Source organism: Pieris napi, chromosome 19, assembly GCF_905475465.1.
Source record: "Pieris napi chromosome 19, ilPieNapi1.2, whole genome shotgun sequence".
Classification (NCBI taxonomy): domain Eukaryota; kingdom Metazoa; phylum Arthropoda; class Insecta; order Lepidoptera; family Pieridae; genus Pieris; species Pieris napi.
In genome coordinates, this window is record NC_062252.1 from 6,782,601 (window position 1) to 6,801,132 (window position 18,532).

Genomic DNA, 18,532 nt, shown 5'->3' on the forward strand with positions numbered 1-18,532 from the left:
TGGTTTACTGAAAGAAATCGCTAAGCTTATTACTAATTCGTGATTGTTTTGTATTACGCAACCGATTGATAAATAAACATAGTACTTTATACTAATAAAACTGCGTTGAAATTTAATGATGAACACAAATAACATACATATACATTATACAACTAAAGATTATATTAACACACACCTAAAGATTATATTTATGTTACTAAAGTTAAGTTAACAGATACAGGCTACAATTATTACCAAAACAGCAAAAGACAATGATAGATATTTATAAAATTAATGAATGTTTTATAGGCTCAAAATGGAATACAGCTTTGAATGTAAGGATTTTGAAATATTGCACAGGAATATAGGAATACACGTCATGTGGGCTATCTTGAAGCGTGTTCGGTTAGCTGGCCTTAGGTGGAGTAGTTGTGGCCATATCGTATTTGTATGTGCTGTCAAAGTTCTTTATGTGAAGTGAATTTATTCCAAATATTTTTAGTTTAGTTAGGATTTTAGGAGTAAAATTTTATAATTTAAATAAAAACGAGGAACTTAGGGAAGCGCGGCGAATTTACATGAGCCCAAAAATGTTTGGGGCCCTGAAGGAAATCTTAAAAGGGAAGTTTCACCTTCACCTAAAGAGAAAATTGTGTTGGAGACCTGTATCTTACCTACTCTCACATACGGCAGTCAAACTAGAAGCATGCCAGATAGCAATTGAAAGAAGCGTACTAAACGATGGACTTTAAAGACTATATGGAAGGACCAAGGGGAAAAAAGAGAAGAGGGCGCCCCAAATGTGATAGAAGAAATAGAAGCGGTAGCAGGAAGCGAATGGAGACGGAAAGCCATGGACAGAGGGAGTTGGAAAAAGCTGGAGGAGCCCTTTACCCGTGAAGGGGTTTCGATGGACGGTACTGAAGGTAGCTCGGATATATAAAAAAAATGTATACAACAATCTGTACTTTTGTAATGATTGGAAACTAAACAGGCATTAATTAATATTTATCTAAATAAAACTTATTGAACCCGACATTTTGCTCTGAAGTACTCAGCGCGACTTTCTCAGTATATAATAACTATTGGAAAGTTATAATACTTTTAAATCCATTAAGGAATCATGAAATATTACTTACGAAGTCCCTTTACAATATGGGATGCCTATATACGCCATCAGAGCAAATTTATAATTGCGTAAACCTGAAACAATATTTAACCCTTATAAACTTCATTACAAGTGTTTAGTATGTGTAGTGTTTTACACCTCAAAGCTACAGAGTAGAAACAACGTGTTGGTAATACGGTAAACCTCAGAATGTTGTTCATCTTCACATCTGTATTCCATTAGCAAATACGGTTTAACCTGCCAACCGATCTACCGATTTACGTTGACCTCCTCTTTCCCCCGTGTTCGCTTTGTGATTAGGTGTACTAGGGGTGATTTATGTGTAATGATGGATCTAATGAAAATGGTGGCTGTGTAAGACGCAATGTACGCCCGAGGTGCCATCAGGCAGGTAACGAGTAGGCAGGATAGGGGTGTGTGTTCAATGAATTTGAAAAAACAACGTTTTACTAAGAGAATCACGTATCACATTCCTCGGTTCAATGTGTTCTTGCAATAATAATAATAATTTATTGGCATAAACATGTTATTATTATTATTATCAGTGGCGCTACAACCTCTTTAGGTCTTGGCCTCAGATTTCTGAATCTGTTTCATGATCATTTTTAAATCTTAAGTTAGGTGATCAGCCTCCAGTGCCTGACACACGTCGTCGACTTTTGGGTCTAAGACATGTCGGTTTCCTGACGATGTTTTCCTTCACCGTTCGAGCAAATGTTAAACGCGCATATAGAAAGAAAGTCCATTGGTGCACAGCCGGGGATCGAACCTACGACCTCAGGTATGAGAGTCGCACGCTGAAGCCACTAGGCCAACACTGCTCGCATAAACATCTACTCAGATAAGAATTATTCACCAAATAGATAAATAATTATAATATTTTAAATGAAAAAATAAACACTATACGCACCGCACTTTTAAGTATAATTTTATTTATGGATATTTTATCTAATGACAAATAAATCAAATGCAAACGTATAGGCATAGGTATTATATTAATTGCTATTATCGATTTATAGTTTAGGTGAATTTTAAGTATCCATGTGTACATTTGTTATATTTTGATGAAACAAAAAGTCTCCATTAAAGGGAAGACACTCTGTTCTTGTGTTCTATTTTTACACTCACTGTTTAGCAATTAAAACTCACGCGCACTAAAAAGGAGAACGAAAAAATTGGAAACGTTTTTTTCTCCTTACTTGGCAAATCTGACAACCACGAAGTCTATAACACTCATAAATAAGGTGGCGTTTCATTGACGAAATACTTTTAAAAATCAGTTCTGTAGATCCAGAGAGAAACAACCAAACAAAATTTACCTCTATATAGTATAGATTATCTACCTGTTATATCTAACCTACGGAGGACTATGGACTTATACTGGAGAGATTTCACGGAAATGAAATAAACCACAATTCGCTCCATTTGACCGTCCTGCCAGCAATGCTCCGAGCATTGCTACAGAGCAAACAAAGCTTTAGAGCGGCTCGCGTACGTAGTACGTCACAGATTCATTTGTTTTAAATTATTATATCGTGTCTATGTAACATCAAGGATCTTTACCTTCTCACGATGGCTTCTCTCTCTTCTTATTACTTGAATATTTTGGAAATGAATATAGGCTATTTTACTTAGCGATAATGTGTTCTCACGTGACGAAGTTATTGAAATTGCTGCGCCTTGGTCTGGTAAGGTATGGTTGGTGGACTCAGTTTCCACACTAAGACATGAGCTCAGTACGTTGTGCGGAAAGTCCTGGCTAATTAAGCCAGCCTAGCTCCTTCCAGAAGCACAGGAGTCTCCTGGGCACTTCGCAGGTTTCACGGAGTGCCTCATTGCTCCGAGGATTTCTGCACGTTGTTTAGCCACAGCCTCGCATTCCAGAACTACGTGGGTGACTGATCGGAGCCTCTACTCGTGTCCCTTTATCCACTGTTGTCCCTTTATCCACTGTTGTCTCTTTATCCACTGTTGTCTCTTTATCCACTGTTGTCTCTTTATCCACTGTTGTCTCTTTATCCACTGTTGTCCCTTTATCCACTGTTGTCTCTTTATCCACTGTTGTCCCTTTATCCACTGTTGTCCCTTTATCCACTGTTGTCTCTTTATCCACTGTTGTCTCTTTATCCACTGTTGTCCCTTTATCCACTGTTGTCTCTTTATCCACTGTTGTCCCTTTATCGACTGCAAGGTAACCCTGTTTGTCAGGGTTATTGTTTCTCGTGACACTCTAGTATCAGTTTGCTGTCTTTTATTTACTAGCGCCATCAGCACAGACTTGAGCACAGAATTGCTGCACCAATTTGTGTTGAAGTTTTAGAGTTTCTTGTATACAAAAATACTAATCATTCCTCTTAACAACAGTAGATAGGCAACCCTAACAATGGAAACATGTCAGCTAGCCCGTGTAATCTCGTACGGATCGCGAGCACGAATTTCATAAGTGTGCGGTCGAGTTAATGGATGAAAACATTAACTCCTGGGAACAGACCGAATTTGCCGTGCCGACTTCAGGGATACATTTGCATATGATTAACATTAAAACTTTACAGTTAAAGTGCCGGAGGGTACACGATTGTCATATTGCATAAAAGTTACTAACGATGTGTTCACGGAAAGGCAAATAAATTGTGAAACATCTTCGTAGAGCTTGCGATGTAAGAGATTTATTTTGAATAATTTCCAGCTTTGTCACTATCTAATAGAAGGTAGGAGGCTCACCTAATGTTAAGTGATACCACCAATAAGTAATAACCATGGTCACTCACAAAGTCAAAAGACTTGTTAGTGTACTCCCGGCCTTTTAAGAATTATTATACGATGTTGGACTTTTAAGATTTTTCTTTCTCTGTGCTACGGTGAAGGCAAACATCGAAATTTCCTAAAAACCCAAAAATCTACTACATGAATCAGAAAGCTACTACGACTAAGACCCATACATGATTGTAGTAGATTACTATTATAACATGAATAGAACGTAATACTTAGTGTCGGAAATAACATCGCACACTTTGCACTAGGCGTCAGGATTTTACAAAATTGATGGCTTTTCAAAAATTCACGCTTCATAAACGAATTATCACTATTTGCACGCAAATCGGTAATTATCTCAAGTGTATTAATGGCTGTGGAATATTTGAAAAATTTAATGTTACAACTAAACCTTTTAGGTTCTCTCTTTTCTTGAAGGACCCTAAGTCGAATTGGTTCTTCAATGGACAACTGGTTCATAGTGGTGGTGCGCAGCAAGAGCTAGCCTAAAAACGCTCAGGTGTAACGACGGACGTCGAGGTGGTACGATAATTTAATGTTTGAGGTCCTGTCACACCCATAAGTGTATACTGACTCTGTTTTTATTTATATTCTCTTGCTTTCAGCTATATAACCTTCAAATCCGAAACATATATCAAAGCTTCTACGCACTTTTCGTAGTGACACAGTAGTACCTTCAAAACCACACGTAGTATTTATAAGATTTAGTTAACTAATTTAAAATTTTATTGATTATTATTACTTAAGCCTCGGTAAGCACTTCTAAGTTCGTTTACTGTTTACAAAAAAGATTACTATGGCATCTGCTTTTCTCCTGTGGCATCTCGAAAAAAAAGTTGCCTACATATGAAACCAGGCTAGCGCACTTCAAGATGTTGTCACTGGAGAATCGCAGAAAATTAATTGATGTATCGTTTGCCATTAAGATACTTAACAATCAGCTAGATTGCCCTAACCTTTTAACAAAATTTAAATTTCGTGTACCCAGTAGATATCCCAGACATCCCATCATTCCATTTATCCCTACTTTCCGGAGAACGCGTTTTGGCCAAAATTCACCGATGTCCAGATTCAGCATTCTGTTAAACTTGACATATTAAAAATTGTATTTTATTTTTCTTTTATCAATGTATCAATGTGCCAAGCGATGGCAAGCTTTTATAAATAAATAAAGGAAATTACATACTATATAAAAACGGGGCGCAATAAGAAAAAGAAACACATTCACATGAAAAATGTTTGGATACAATTTAAAAAGTTATGAGTTGATAAATGTGTCGTGAAAATGTCGAATTGTAGGCGTCTCAAATAGCAATAATAAAGTTATGGAACGCCTGAGTGTCCTCCGCGGTCATTTCGAGTGCGTCGCGAAACTTTTCGACCGTTCTATGTAGTGATTTATTTTCAATTTCGCTTTTCCAACCACACGTCCTGTGGTTTCATATGAATTTTGCACGTTTAGAAAATTGTTTCAATACGGAGTGATTTTATGCATAACATGAGTTATTTACTTATTTTTACATGCCTAACTAATGTCTTAAGTTAATAGAGGATGCGTCCTGACTTACATCAAATTTTTTTATACATGTGTCTTTACTAAGACATCATGGAACATTACAATCTAGCCTAACTTAAGACTAATAAGTAATTTAAGTCTAACCTAATTTACTAATAAGGATTTTTACATAAGAAAGTGTCCAATAACACTACTTACAGTCTCTATTAAAGACACTCTGTTCTTGTGTTCTATTTTTTTTTTTCACTCACTGTGTATTTAGTACTGACGTGCTCTAACACTAATTCACTAGTTCGAATGGTTTTGTCCTTTTAAGTCTTCTCACTAGGCTCGTGGTGTCAAGGAGTTGAATAGCCTCGTCATTGGTGGAGCCTATGTTCGTGGGCTCCAGCAGTCTTTTCTGCTCCAGCAGACTTACATCACATGATAGCATTTCTGATGGGACCATGGACAGAATACATTTCTTTAAATCGACGGGATATTGCCTACTACTACCTACCTACCTTACCTGCTTCGTTTTTTCTTCAGATGCTTCGACGTGACGGAAATAAGATAGTGCATCTTCTATTCATTTGTTTACTAAATTTTCCTCGAATATGCATTACGGACAGGGTCAGTAAAGACGAGGGAACTACCTAAATAATGGCTCAGGAAGGTCAAGGATGTGGAGAAAGGATGGCAGAAAGTCAAAGCCAGTAACTGAATTGAATGATCTGAAGATTGGCGTCTAGTCTAGCAGAGACAGGAACCAATTGTTGACAAAGCAGCAAACGAGAATCTGAAGCTTTCTTGTCATTGTTCAGATCAGATCTGAATATTAACAAAATCAGAACCTGCAGATAAAATAATTTGCACTAAATAAATTCAAAGCCCTAGTTAAACGAAAATTAATCAATAAAGCTTTTTATAAATTTGAGGAATACTTAAATGATCCTAATCCTTGGGATTGATTTACTCCAGTTCAAACAATTTGTATGAAAATACTTGGCGATTAATAAGAGTGGCGGAAAGTTTCTTGCCAGTTCTTCTTACTCGCTCTACGCCCTTGACTTACGAACTGGTAGTAAATGTAAATTTACGATTCAGAAGTGTACTTGTTTACCTACATGAATAAAGATATTTTGAGTTTGAATAAAAAAATGTTGTGACGTCAGCAATGCCGACTAAATTAGGTTATTGTGTGTTAGTTTCGAATTTAAAGCCTACTTTTTAAATGCTTCTGCTTGGTTTGACAACTCAATCGAACTCAGGACCGCACCAACCAGTGCCTGTATTTACCCGTTGCTTTCACTCTACGTAGACCCTATACATATGACATAATTGACGTTAGTACAAACGTTATGATAGTTTAAGGGTCTGTTTCACAATGTATGGATAAAGTACCAAATAGCTATGCAACACATAAATTATTTGGAAGATAAATTGTGCTATTTGACATTCATCGGACTCATAACTTTTGATGGACTTTATGTGACGAATAGCGCTATCTGACAGTCGTGAAACGCAACAATAGTGTTTATCCTACAAATAAGTAATAAATAGCTAATTTGGAACTTATGTAGAACTTATCCGTACATTGTGAAACAGACCCTAAAAATGTTATTTTGTATTACGTTTATCATTCCCGCTATAGTCACCATAAATAAGCATTCTATCAACACCTAACTTCTATAACTTAGCAAATTTCATACATTCATACATATAATAAAATTTGAATAACAAAATTCTTAATTTACTTAATACGACGGAATACGAACATAGATTGCGGAGCGCAGTCGACGTTTCAATTAGGCAATTGCTTGCTCAGAGGCGGGTGTAGGACAAATACAGGCCCTTTGTGAGCCGGAACCCTTCATCATGTGTGAGAGCTCATGATTCCAATACCGATGAGAGGTGACGTTTGCAATACATTAGGCTATTAATACCTTCGAAATACTATCGGATGTCAATTTACCAAAATTAAGATGGGGTTGGAAATGCGTCATTTGAATTTCGAATTTTCTGTCGACGACGTACCTCCATTGTTTTTTGTTTCGGTGGTATTTTTCAATAGAATGAAATACAGTAATGATTCAAACATGAATAATAGTTGAATGACTCACACGTCTAGTGGCAGTTTCATATAGTACTTTAACTACGGTGTCTATTTGTATATATTCCATACTGGAACATCTTAAGACTGTCTTTCCTGTGGATAATTAATTAGTTTACCTCACCGCATATCAGGAGCTTCTTTCAGACACAGACTTTCTTTCTTTTTTATTATATTATATTATATTATATTATATTATATTATATTATATTATATTATATTATATTATATTATATTATATTATATTATATTATATTATATTATATTATATTATATTATATTATATTATATTATATTATATTATATTATATTATATTATATTATATTATATTATATTATATTATATTATATTATATTATATTATATTATATTATATTATATTATATTATATTATATTATATTATATTATATTATATTATATTATATTATATTATATTATATTATATTATATTATATCAAGTGTGGTAAAACGTACTAGAATCTGTACTGTCACTGTATTTTTGTAATTATATTAAAATGACACGCCTCTTCTGTACATTTACTGGAATAGTCATATTTTTAAGTTTACACAGTTTAAAATGACCTTGAAAAAGAGGTTCTAGTAAATAAATACGATAAAAACAAATCGAATACACATGTGTTCCTATGCTGTGATCAATAAGAAAAAAAATTTACATCGATTAAATGACAGACCCTGTACTATTGTCATACTGTAATTGCAATAAAATTGCGCTTACCAGTAAAGAGAAATATTTATATATTTTTCAAAGTTTTTCTAAAAATGTTATACCCTTTTTCTAAGAATGTACGTATTTTCAAATGAAAACCAAAGTGGAATAGTAAACACGGACGGGCAACAAGATAACCCGGCCTAACTGTATCTGTTGAATTTCAATGCAGACCACGTTCTACTTTTGTTTTCGTAGGGGATTCGTTTTCCGCGTCGTTTTAATTTTCAGTATCGGTGTGTAAAAACATTTCATATGTGTTTATGTATGAGAACTATTGCAATGTTATTTATCCTTAATTACGTCATTCCTTTTCCATAGGATCGAGTTTTTTGTGCATACATGAATAATCCGTTCTTGCACTGCCAGGGTTCGAACCCACGGCTTCAGATATATAAATCTTTTCTTTGTAATCTTCTGCAAGGGTCGCCACGTGTAACGCGTTACATTTGTCTTATCATTTACATACAAGTTCTACGTTCCATGTTTTTAGTCTTGCTCGACTCAATTGTGCATTTAAAATACCATCATTACTATATATACTAAGACTAAAAAGGCCGAGTATAAGTAGGTTTCTAAAGGCACTTGCTAGCCACTTCTGGCAATGTAAGTATTCATGATCCTGTTACAGGTTTTCCATCTGTTCTATAAAAAAACACTCACTCCGTCATACCGTCGACTCTGCGACCCAAAAAGTGTTGGTCTCAGAAATAAGAAACTTCCACCGCTCCCTGGTCGATGGGCATTGTAATCGCCTGTTCTTTTTTAAAAAAATGTATAACATTAAGTAATAATAATAATATAGTCTTTATTTTTATATACTTTAGTTAAATTTTAAATGTTGTTAGTATTAACTTAAAGCTATATGTTGGTCACTTGTTGATAAGAACCCCACTTGGGTGAAAGCCTCCTCCAACCCCTTCCAGATGGAAAATATTCTACCAGCCTATTCCTGCAATTGCTATTAAGTCATCAGCCCTGCGATTCTGTAACTCACTGTTAATCCGTGAGTCCACTACGCAGTAACAGCGCTCCCTTCGTCACTGACGTAATTTTTGGAATCTCATGGTATTCTGTTAAGAAATTTTACATTACGTCTTGATAAGTGGAGGCAGGTAACCTAGTAAGTTGTTGTCTATTAATATCGTGACAATTGACTCATTTTATTTTATAAAAAGAGTAAATTGTCAAAATTTTCATCATACATAAACAAAATATTTTTAATAAAACAAAATAGAGAACAAAATGGTCGACGTTTGAAATAAAATTAATAATATTAAAAAAAAGATAAACTGCCCTGCGATTCTGTAACTCGCTTCACACACTCTCAGCGCTGAGTTTTGCTGTCAAATCGTTCGTTTCGGTGTCATGTTACAATTTGGTATTCTGTTAAACAATAACCGCGACAAAAGCGCCGCTCAAATAAGATTGTTCACATTTGGAACTAAAATTTGGCACTGCTACACTTACGCTCCAAAATTGTTGGTATTTGGTATTCTGATACATACCATTTGACATCTCATCTCATTTAAATGTACATTTTGTACGTCAAATTAAAAGTTGCTCTTCCCTCGCTGAAATCGTCATTTACCAGTGAGTTAGCCATTTTTAGCGAAGTTAAAACTTGTTTTTATGTGAAAATATTCTAACATAGGACAATCTATATGTATCTTGGGGTAAGTTTATAAAATAATATTTATCAATACAGCATTATTTTACGAAAAAAATTATATATATAAACATTAAGCTTCGTGAAATTGAACTTTGTTATTGTTACAGAAGGCCCGTTTCCACTTTTAAAGTTTAAACCTCTATTTCAAGAAATAAATGATGTAATCCATTAAAAAATACTTAATATAATATCTATAGATGGCGAAGAAAATGTAGGCACGAAACGACCAATTGGTTTCTCGGCGTTGGTTATTATCGCTTTTTTCCAATACTCAAGAAATTATATGGTATTGACGAAACCTAGAACATATGCTGCTGAGATGAACGAAGAGTCTAGTAAATACTAAATAGATGATCTAAGGTAAACATTTTGATTACTTTAGCATTAAAAATATAATTTTTATCCAAGAACCAATTTTTCGATGCAGTCTTGATCATGTCTTGTCTCCAGCAGAGATAAGTCGAACAAAAAACGATAAATAAGATAGGTAAATATTGAAATATATTTGTATTTTTCTACTATACTAAAATTATAAATCTAATAATTTCAGAGATCCCCAAATGTTCAAAATTCCTGATAGAAAAATACATTCTGCCTTTGAAGAAGAAGAATATTACATGTGTATCATACAACAAGGCCCCTGGATATAAAAAGACACAATAGTGCAGACATTTTCAAATTATTGAATTTCGACTATCCTTCAATTTATAATAAATGATAACACAGTACAATTTCGGTTCCTATATTTTTATAAAATATATTGATATAACATTAAGGTTTTGGATAAAAACATTATTCTGCTTTACACAAGTATGAAATACCATCATTACATACATGATGGTTTAAGTACTTATTAAGCTTTTTTAAATTTATCGTTCATAACTATTACTTTTTACAAACTAATTAGAAAATATATTAAAATAAATATATTTATCTACAAAATAAAGTAGATGTTATTGATTAGCTCTATGTGAGGCTGTGTTTTAATTAGTTTTTATTATACTTAAGTTTGTTTTACTGAAAGTTATTTTGTAGTGTGTTAAAAGTTTACTATAATCATTAAATTAAATGTTTAAAGTTATTATATTGTTCTTTTATTCACCTATAAAGTAACATGGCTTATATATTTTTCATTTCGGCTTAGCTATGTATTTAACTCGGTTACTACGTTTTCTATAGGCAGTCATTAAATAAGTGGTAGATTTAATTAATCATTTTATTAATATAATATTATTAGATACAAAAAAATTATTATGAAGTACACAATTATCTTAAACACGGTAATACAATTTTTCATATAAAAATCATAGTTGTCCAAACTGCATTCAAAATAGATTAGTGGTCTCGGTTTAATATCTCTTCTTAACATTTCAATAATTGGTCATTTTCTTCCTCATTCTTGACAACTACCACTGATGGCTGTAATACAATGATTATCTGTTAAAATTGTAAATAGGGAAATGTGGTAGGTCACTGTACTGACACAATAATATTGCATAGCAATTTAATTATTGTAAAGTTAAGGTAAATAATAAAAAAACTTGCATAAAACACACAAAAACTTATATATGGGATATCTTTGTATTTCTAAGTAAAGTATCTTAAAAACATGTTTGATAATATTATAACTAAGCCAAATATTATTAAAAGTTTTATGGTAACAAGGCTAAGTAATTTCGCACAGTATTTGATTCAGTACTATGAATAAAAAAAATCTTGAGCAAACCTATATTTAGACTCAAAAATCCAAATCCAAGTATGTACTTTAAAAACAATTATTTATTAATGAAACAAATCCAAGACCCATAAAGGGTATGTTTAGTTTTAAAGTGTAGTCAGCAGCAATAACTATCTTTTGATTGCTTCATTAAATAAGTTATGGCAATGTTGTTTCCAACATTTAAAATTAACGTTGATCACTTGAAATGGTATGAATTTGAGCAATTGAAAGCTTATATATTTGATCCAACATACCTAACATGATTATTTATACTTGTATTCTGAAATCTGAACAATTAAATTAAATTCAACTTGATCAGTTAAAATTAATACTTCTTATATTTCATGAATGGAATTTGAAGTTAGGAAACCTAAAAATATTTTTTTATTTGACATTTTTAACCAACAATTTCATTATTCTTTACAATGTCGCTTCGATTTAACCTATTACATTTGACTTCAAATTTGCCATCAAACAAACAAACTTTGTTAACTGTTTTACTAGTCACTACTTATTCCTATTTATTTACTATGATAGTTATTATATTTCTAAAATAGTTTTAATAGAATTCAGTTTTTATGAGTTTTAGTAAAAACATAGGTAATATTGTTGTTGTGTGTTTGACCTCTGAATCACTTAAAAAGGTTGCAATAGTAGTTTCATGGCATCTAAAAAGTACCAACACTTGCACTTACACAAATGAATAAATATATAAACACTAATTTTTCTTCTTTATAGATAGGTACCCTTTTATTTTATAATTACTCAACAAAATATTATATGAAAACATTGGTATTAACCTTGGTTACCTTTAGTAACATTTTGAAAATTTAAAACACCTATCCATCCTGTTTACTTTGAATCCGTAGCCCATTTGCTGAGAGAATCACTTTTAGCGTGACATCATCTTTTATCTTTTTGTTAAGATAATATTCTTAATTTTTTTACAATATATCCAGATGTTAGGTATCCCTTGTTTCGTGCTGAAACATAATTAATATTTTTAAGTTTCTGTCGCTCATATACACCACGGCTGGTCAGTTGTCGGGTAAATACGAAATATAAACTCTTAATTGGAAGTTATAAACAAAATACGTAACTTACGATTGACTAATAAATAAACTCACTACTTACCTTTAAGCGGCCCCATTGCCAGATGGGTTTTAATAATTTTCCTCGCTATTCTATTATTTTCCATCAGATAAATCATTTTTGAGATATTTTCACGGTTTATCTTTTTTTTTAATTCAAACGTCGACCTTTTTGTTTTATTAAAAATATTTTGTTTATGTATGATGAAAATTTTGACAATTAACTCTTTTTATAAAATAAAATGAGTCAATTGTCACGATATTAATAGACAACAACTCACTAGGTTACCTCCCTCCACTTATTAAGACGTAATGTAAAATTTATTAACAGAATACCATGAGATTCCAAAAATTACGTCAGTGACGAAGGGAGCGCTGTTACTGCGTAGTGGACTCACGGAATAACTATTATTTTATAAAAAGAGTTAATTGTCAAAATTTTCATCATACATAAACAAAATATTTTTAATAAAACAAAATGGTCGACGTTTGAATTAAAAAAAAAGATAAACCGACAGAAACTTAAAAATATTAATTATGTTTCAGCACGAAACAAGGGATACCTAACATCTGGATATATTGTAAAAAATTTAAGAATATTATCTTAACAAAAAGATAAAAGATGATGTCACGCTAAAAGTGATTCTCTCAGCAAATGGGCTACGGATTCAAAGTAAACAGGATGGATAGGTGTTTTAAATTTTCAAAATGTTACTAAAGGTAACTAAGGTTAATACCAATGTTTTCATATAATATTTTGTTGAGTAATTATAAAATAAAAGGGTACCTATCTATAAAGAAGAAAAATTAGTGTTTATATATTTATTCATTTGTGTAAGTGCAAGTGTTGGTACTTTTTAGATGCCATGAAACTACTATTGCAACCTTTTTAAGTGATTCAGAGGTCAAACACACAACAACAATATTACCTATGTTTTTACTAAAACTCATAAAAACTGAATTCTATTAAAACTATTTTAGAAATATAATAACTATCATAGTAAATAAATAGGAATAAGTAGTGACTAGTAAAACAGTTAACAAAGTTTGTTTGTTTGATGGCAAATTTGAAGTCAAATGTAATAGGTTAAATCGAAGCGACATTGTAAAGAATAATGAAATTGTTGGTTAAAAATGTCAAATAAAAAAATATTTTTAGGTTTCCTAACTTCAAATTCCATTCATGAAATATAAGAAGTATTAATTTTAACTGATCAAGTTGAATTTAATTTAATTGTTCAGATTTCAGAATACAAGTATAAATAATCATGTTAGGTATGTTGGATCAAATATATAAGCTTTCAATTGCTCAAATTCATACCATTTCAAGTGATCAACGTTAATTTTAAATGTTGGAAACAACATTGCCATAACTTATTTAATGAAGCAATCAAAAGATAGTTATTGCTGCTGACTACACTTTAAAACTAAACATACCCTTTATGGGTCTTGGATTTGTTTCATTAATAAATAATTGTTTTTAAAGTACATACTTGGATTTGGATTTTTGAGTCTAAATATAGGTTTGCTCAAGATTTTTTTTATTCATAGTACTGAATCAAATACTGTGCGAAATTACTAAGCCTTGTTACCATAAAACTTTTAATAATATTTGGCTTAGTTATAATATTATCAAACATGTTTTTAAGATACTTTACTTAGAAATACAAAGATATCCCATATATAAGTTTTTGTGTGTTTTATGCAAGTTTTTTTATTATTTACCTTAACTTTACAATAATTAAATTGCTATGCAATATTATTGTGTCAGTACTGTGACCTACCACATTTCCCTATTTACAATTTTAACAGATAATCATTGTATTACAGCCATCAGTGGTAGTTGTCAAGAATGAGGAAGAAAATGACCAATTATTGAAATGTTAAGAAGAGATATTAAACCGAGACCACTAATCTATTTTGAATGCAGTTTGGACAACTATGATTTTTATATGAAAAATTGTATTACCGTGTTTAAGATAATTGTGTACTTCATAATAATTTTTTTTTATCTAATAATATTATATTAATAAAATGATTAATTAAATCTACCACTTATTTAATGACTGCCTATAGAAAACGTAGTAACCGAGTTAAATACATAGCTAAGCCGAAATGAAAAATATATAAGCCATGTTACTTTTAAAAAAACATTTAAAAAAACTTTTTATTAAACATTTAATTTAATGATTATAGTAAACTTTTAACACACTACAAAATAACTTTCAGTAAAACAAACTTAAGTATAATAAAAACTAATTAAAACACAGCCTCACATAGAGCTAATCAATAACATCTACTTTATTTTGTAGATAAATATATTTATTTTAATATATTTTCTAATTAGTTTGTAAAAAGTAATAGTTATGAACGATAAATTTAAAAAAGCTTAATAAGTACTTAAACCATCATGTATGTAATGATGGTATTTCATACTTGTGTAAAGCAGAATAATGTTTTTATCCAAAACCTTAATGTTATATCAATATATTTTATAAAAATATAGGAACCGAAATTGTACTGTGTTATCATTTATTATAAATTGAAGGATAGTCGAAATTCAATAATTTGAAAATGTCTGCACTATTGTGTCTTTTTATATCCAGGGGCCTTGTTGTATGATACACATGTAATATTCTTCTTCTTCAAAGGCAGAATGTATTTTTCTATCAGGAATTTTGAACATTTGGGGATCTCTGAAATTATTAGATTTATAATTTTAGTATAGTAGAAAAATACAAATATATTACAATATTTACCTATCTTATTTATCGTTTTTTGTTCGACTTATCTCTGCTGGAGACAAGACATGATCAAGACTGCATCGAAAAATTGGTTCTTGGATAAAAATTATATTTTTAATGCTAAAGTAATCAAAATGTTTACCTTAGATCATCTATTTAGTATTTACTAGACTCTTCGTTCATCTCAGCAGCATATGTTCTAGGTTTCGTCAATACCATATAATTTCTTGAGTATTGGAAGAAAGCGATAATAACCAACGCCGAGAAACCAATTGGTCGTTTCGTGCCTACATTTTCTTCGCCATCTATAGATATTATATTAAGTATTTTTTAATGGATTACATCATTTATTTCTTGAAATAGAGGTTTAAACTTTAAAAGTGGAAACGGGCCTTCTGTAACAATAACAAAGTTCAATTTCACGAAGCTTAATGTTTATATATATAATTTTTTTCGTAAAATAATGCTGTATTGATAAATATTATTTTATAAACTTACCCCAAGATACATATAGATTGTCCTATGTTAGAATATTTTCACATAAAACAAGTTTTAACTTCGCTAAAAATGGCTAACTCACTGGTAAATGACGATTTCAGCGAGGGAAGAGCAACTTTTAATTTGTCAATTGTCGTACAAAATGTACATTTAAGTGAGATGAGATGTCAAATGGTATGTATCAGAATACCAAATACCAACAATTTTGGAGCGTAAGTGTAGCAGTGCCAAATTTTAGTTCCAAATGTTAACAATCTCATTTGAGCGGCGCTTTTGTCGCGGTTATTGTTTAACAGAATACCAAATTGTAACATGACACCGAAACGAACGATTTGACAGCAAAAATCAGCGCTGAGGGTGTGTGAAGTGAGTTACAGAATCGCAGGGCAGCCCATCTTTTTTTTAACCAGCCCACTCCTGTTTTAATGGGTGTACCCTTCCATTGTGTCTTTAATGGCTATCTGTTGTCCAGGTATCGTGTTTAGTAATATTGAAAATAAATATTTGGTGAGGATCGTAATTTGTGTATTATCTAGAAATATTATCAAGTAGATATAACAACCGGAATATAGATAACAGAATATGATTCATGTGGTTATTTACCTTGACCTGAGTACGTTTAAATAACGTCATATTACGTTACAAATGTATGTCTATTGACGTTGGTCGGATAAACTACCTGTGTATAACATAGTAGTATATCTGAATTTTTTTTAATTAGTTAAAAAATAATATTTCGCTTTTTCGTGGTGGATCATAAAAATTAATAAAATCTGCTCATTGGAAATATCTAATAATACTAAGCCTATTATGGTACATAGTTATTATATTTTCTTTACCAGAACTTTAATTAGCAGAGAGTCAATAGTATGGTCTCCTACCACATACATACCACTTTGAGAATGAAAGTAATAATACCACCATACATTATTTCCCCAGTTGGCAATAAATTATAACCAAATAAATAAAAGAGTACCTATGTTAATCATAATAATATTAAGGGAATTAGAATAAAAAAAAAATTTAGAGGTGTCAAGGGACACCCGGATGGAACGAAATTCCTTTCGATTAATTTATAAGTTAATTGGTATCATAACAGTATGATAGATTTTCTCGACACCAATCTTACGACGAAAAAAAAAGCCAACATCACGAGGTGTTCCCAGGCGGTCACCCATCCAAGTACTGACCTCGCCCGACGTTGTTTAACTTCGGTGATCGGACGAGAACCGGTGTATTACAATAGCAAATAGCAAAAAAGTGTCGTGACAACTTTTCGTAAGAATTTTTTCCGTCTAGCCCCCTTTCACAACGCGCGATAAGGAACTTCGTTCCAAAAACTATTTTTAGACACATCTTTAAGGGACGTTAATAAACAGTTATGAAATCCAGGTATTCAGGGCTATATGAGGGTCACAATATGTTGTGAATTGTCCATTAGTGAAATAGGTTTTCGATCAAGATAAGTCGTCAGCTTATCTGTTGGCTGCATTATCAAACTACGGACTTGTAATGATAATGTTCCATACATAAAGAATGTTCTATGCAACTTAGATATAGAGTTCGATATAATGAAAAACATGATCAATGATCAGATATAGCAAAATTGTTGCCCTCAGCATACGACTCTGAAGTCAAAGGTTCGATGCCCGCCTAACCAATGGCGATTCGATTGGTGCGGTGAAAGAAAAAATCGTGAGGAAAGAGGCATGCCTTACGCTGGCCATAGACGGACCGCATGTTGCAGTAGATACCGACTGCTCTAAGCGGTCGCCGCACAGCGAACTGCAGTTTCCATACTTATGTAATTCATATCCGCCATACACGGACTGCACGACCAGTTTCTGAGCGGTCAGAGCAGTCGCTCTGCGGTCGAGTTCCGCCGTGCGGTCGACTGCTTAGAACTGCCGGACACACCATACACGGACCGCTACAAGCGGTTGCTGCCGACCGCGCGCCACTCCCTCAAATATAATAAGATACTACACATCAAATGAAACCACGGAGAGTCTAAAGTAGTTCAAAAACTTTTTAGTGTCTTCTCTCATTTGGGGATACAAAGTATGAAATATTCCACGCTGTTCTCTTGATTGTAGTATTGGACGTATCCACATGCTAAGGTGTCTGCTACGCCTACGGTTGCGTAATAGTAGTACAAGAAACAGTGTTTCTTCATCGAAATCCATCTTGTTAATGAACTCGCATCAGTTTTATTTTGCGGTCGAACACAACTGCTCCAAGCAGTCGTGTACGACTTCAACGCGACCGCTCTAGAGCAGTCCGTCTCGACTGCAACAAGCGGTCCGTCTATGGCCAGCGTTAGACTCGACGACCAAAAAGTCGACGGCGTGTGTCAGGCAGAGACAGCCGATCACCTTCTTGCCTATTAGAAAAACACAACTGATCACGAAACAGATATCTGCGGTCCAGGCATAAAAGGGTATAGCGCCACTGGGACTAGAAGTTTAAAGGTTCAGATTTATATATTTATCACTTCAAAAGAATAAAATACTTAGAATACAGCCTTTATTATTAAATTTACGCAAAGGTCCAATAATAATATATATGTGCGTGATATAATTTAATTAATT

The 18,532-nt window shown here is 32.6% G+C and overlaps 3 long non-coding RNA genes across 4 annotated transcripts; 1 reads left to right on the forward strand and 2 right to left on the reverse strand.

Moving 5' to 3' along the window:
* Window positions 1-11,277: 11,277 nt before the first annotated feature.
* Window positions 11,278-12,736, reverse strand: LOC125059394. Of its 2 annotated transcripts, none has more exons than XR_007118655.1 (2): window positions 12,418-12,736; window positions 11,278-11,307 (listed from the first exon to the last, which is right to left on the reverse strand). It is a non-coding gene; the product is annotated as an uncharacterized LOC125059394 (long non-coding RNA). The 2 variants fall into 2 exon arrangements; XR_007118654.1 differs by having other exon boundaries at window positions 12,409-12,736.
* Window positions 12,737-13,198: 462 nt separating this feature from the next.
* LOC125059235 lies at window positions 13,199-14,559 on the forward strand. The gene is made up of 2 exons (XR_007118624.1): window positions 13,199-13,419; window positions 14,530-14,559. It is a non-coding gene; the product is annotated as an uncharacterized LOC125059235 (long non-coding RNA).
* A 791-nt stretch (window positions 14,560-15,350) lies between these two features.
* On the reverse strand, window positions 15,351-15,982 carry LOC125059228. The gene is made up of 3 exons (XR_007118619.1): window positions 15,942-15,982; window positions 15,586-15,838; window positions 15,351-15,395 (listed from the first exon to the last, which is right to left on the reverse strand). It is a non-coding gene; the product is annotated as an uncharacterized LOC125059228 (long non-coding RNA).
* Window positions 15,983-18,532: the final 2,550 nt, after the last annotated feature.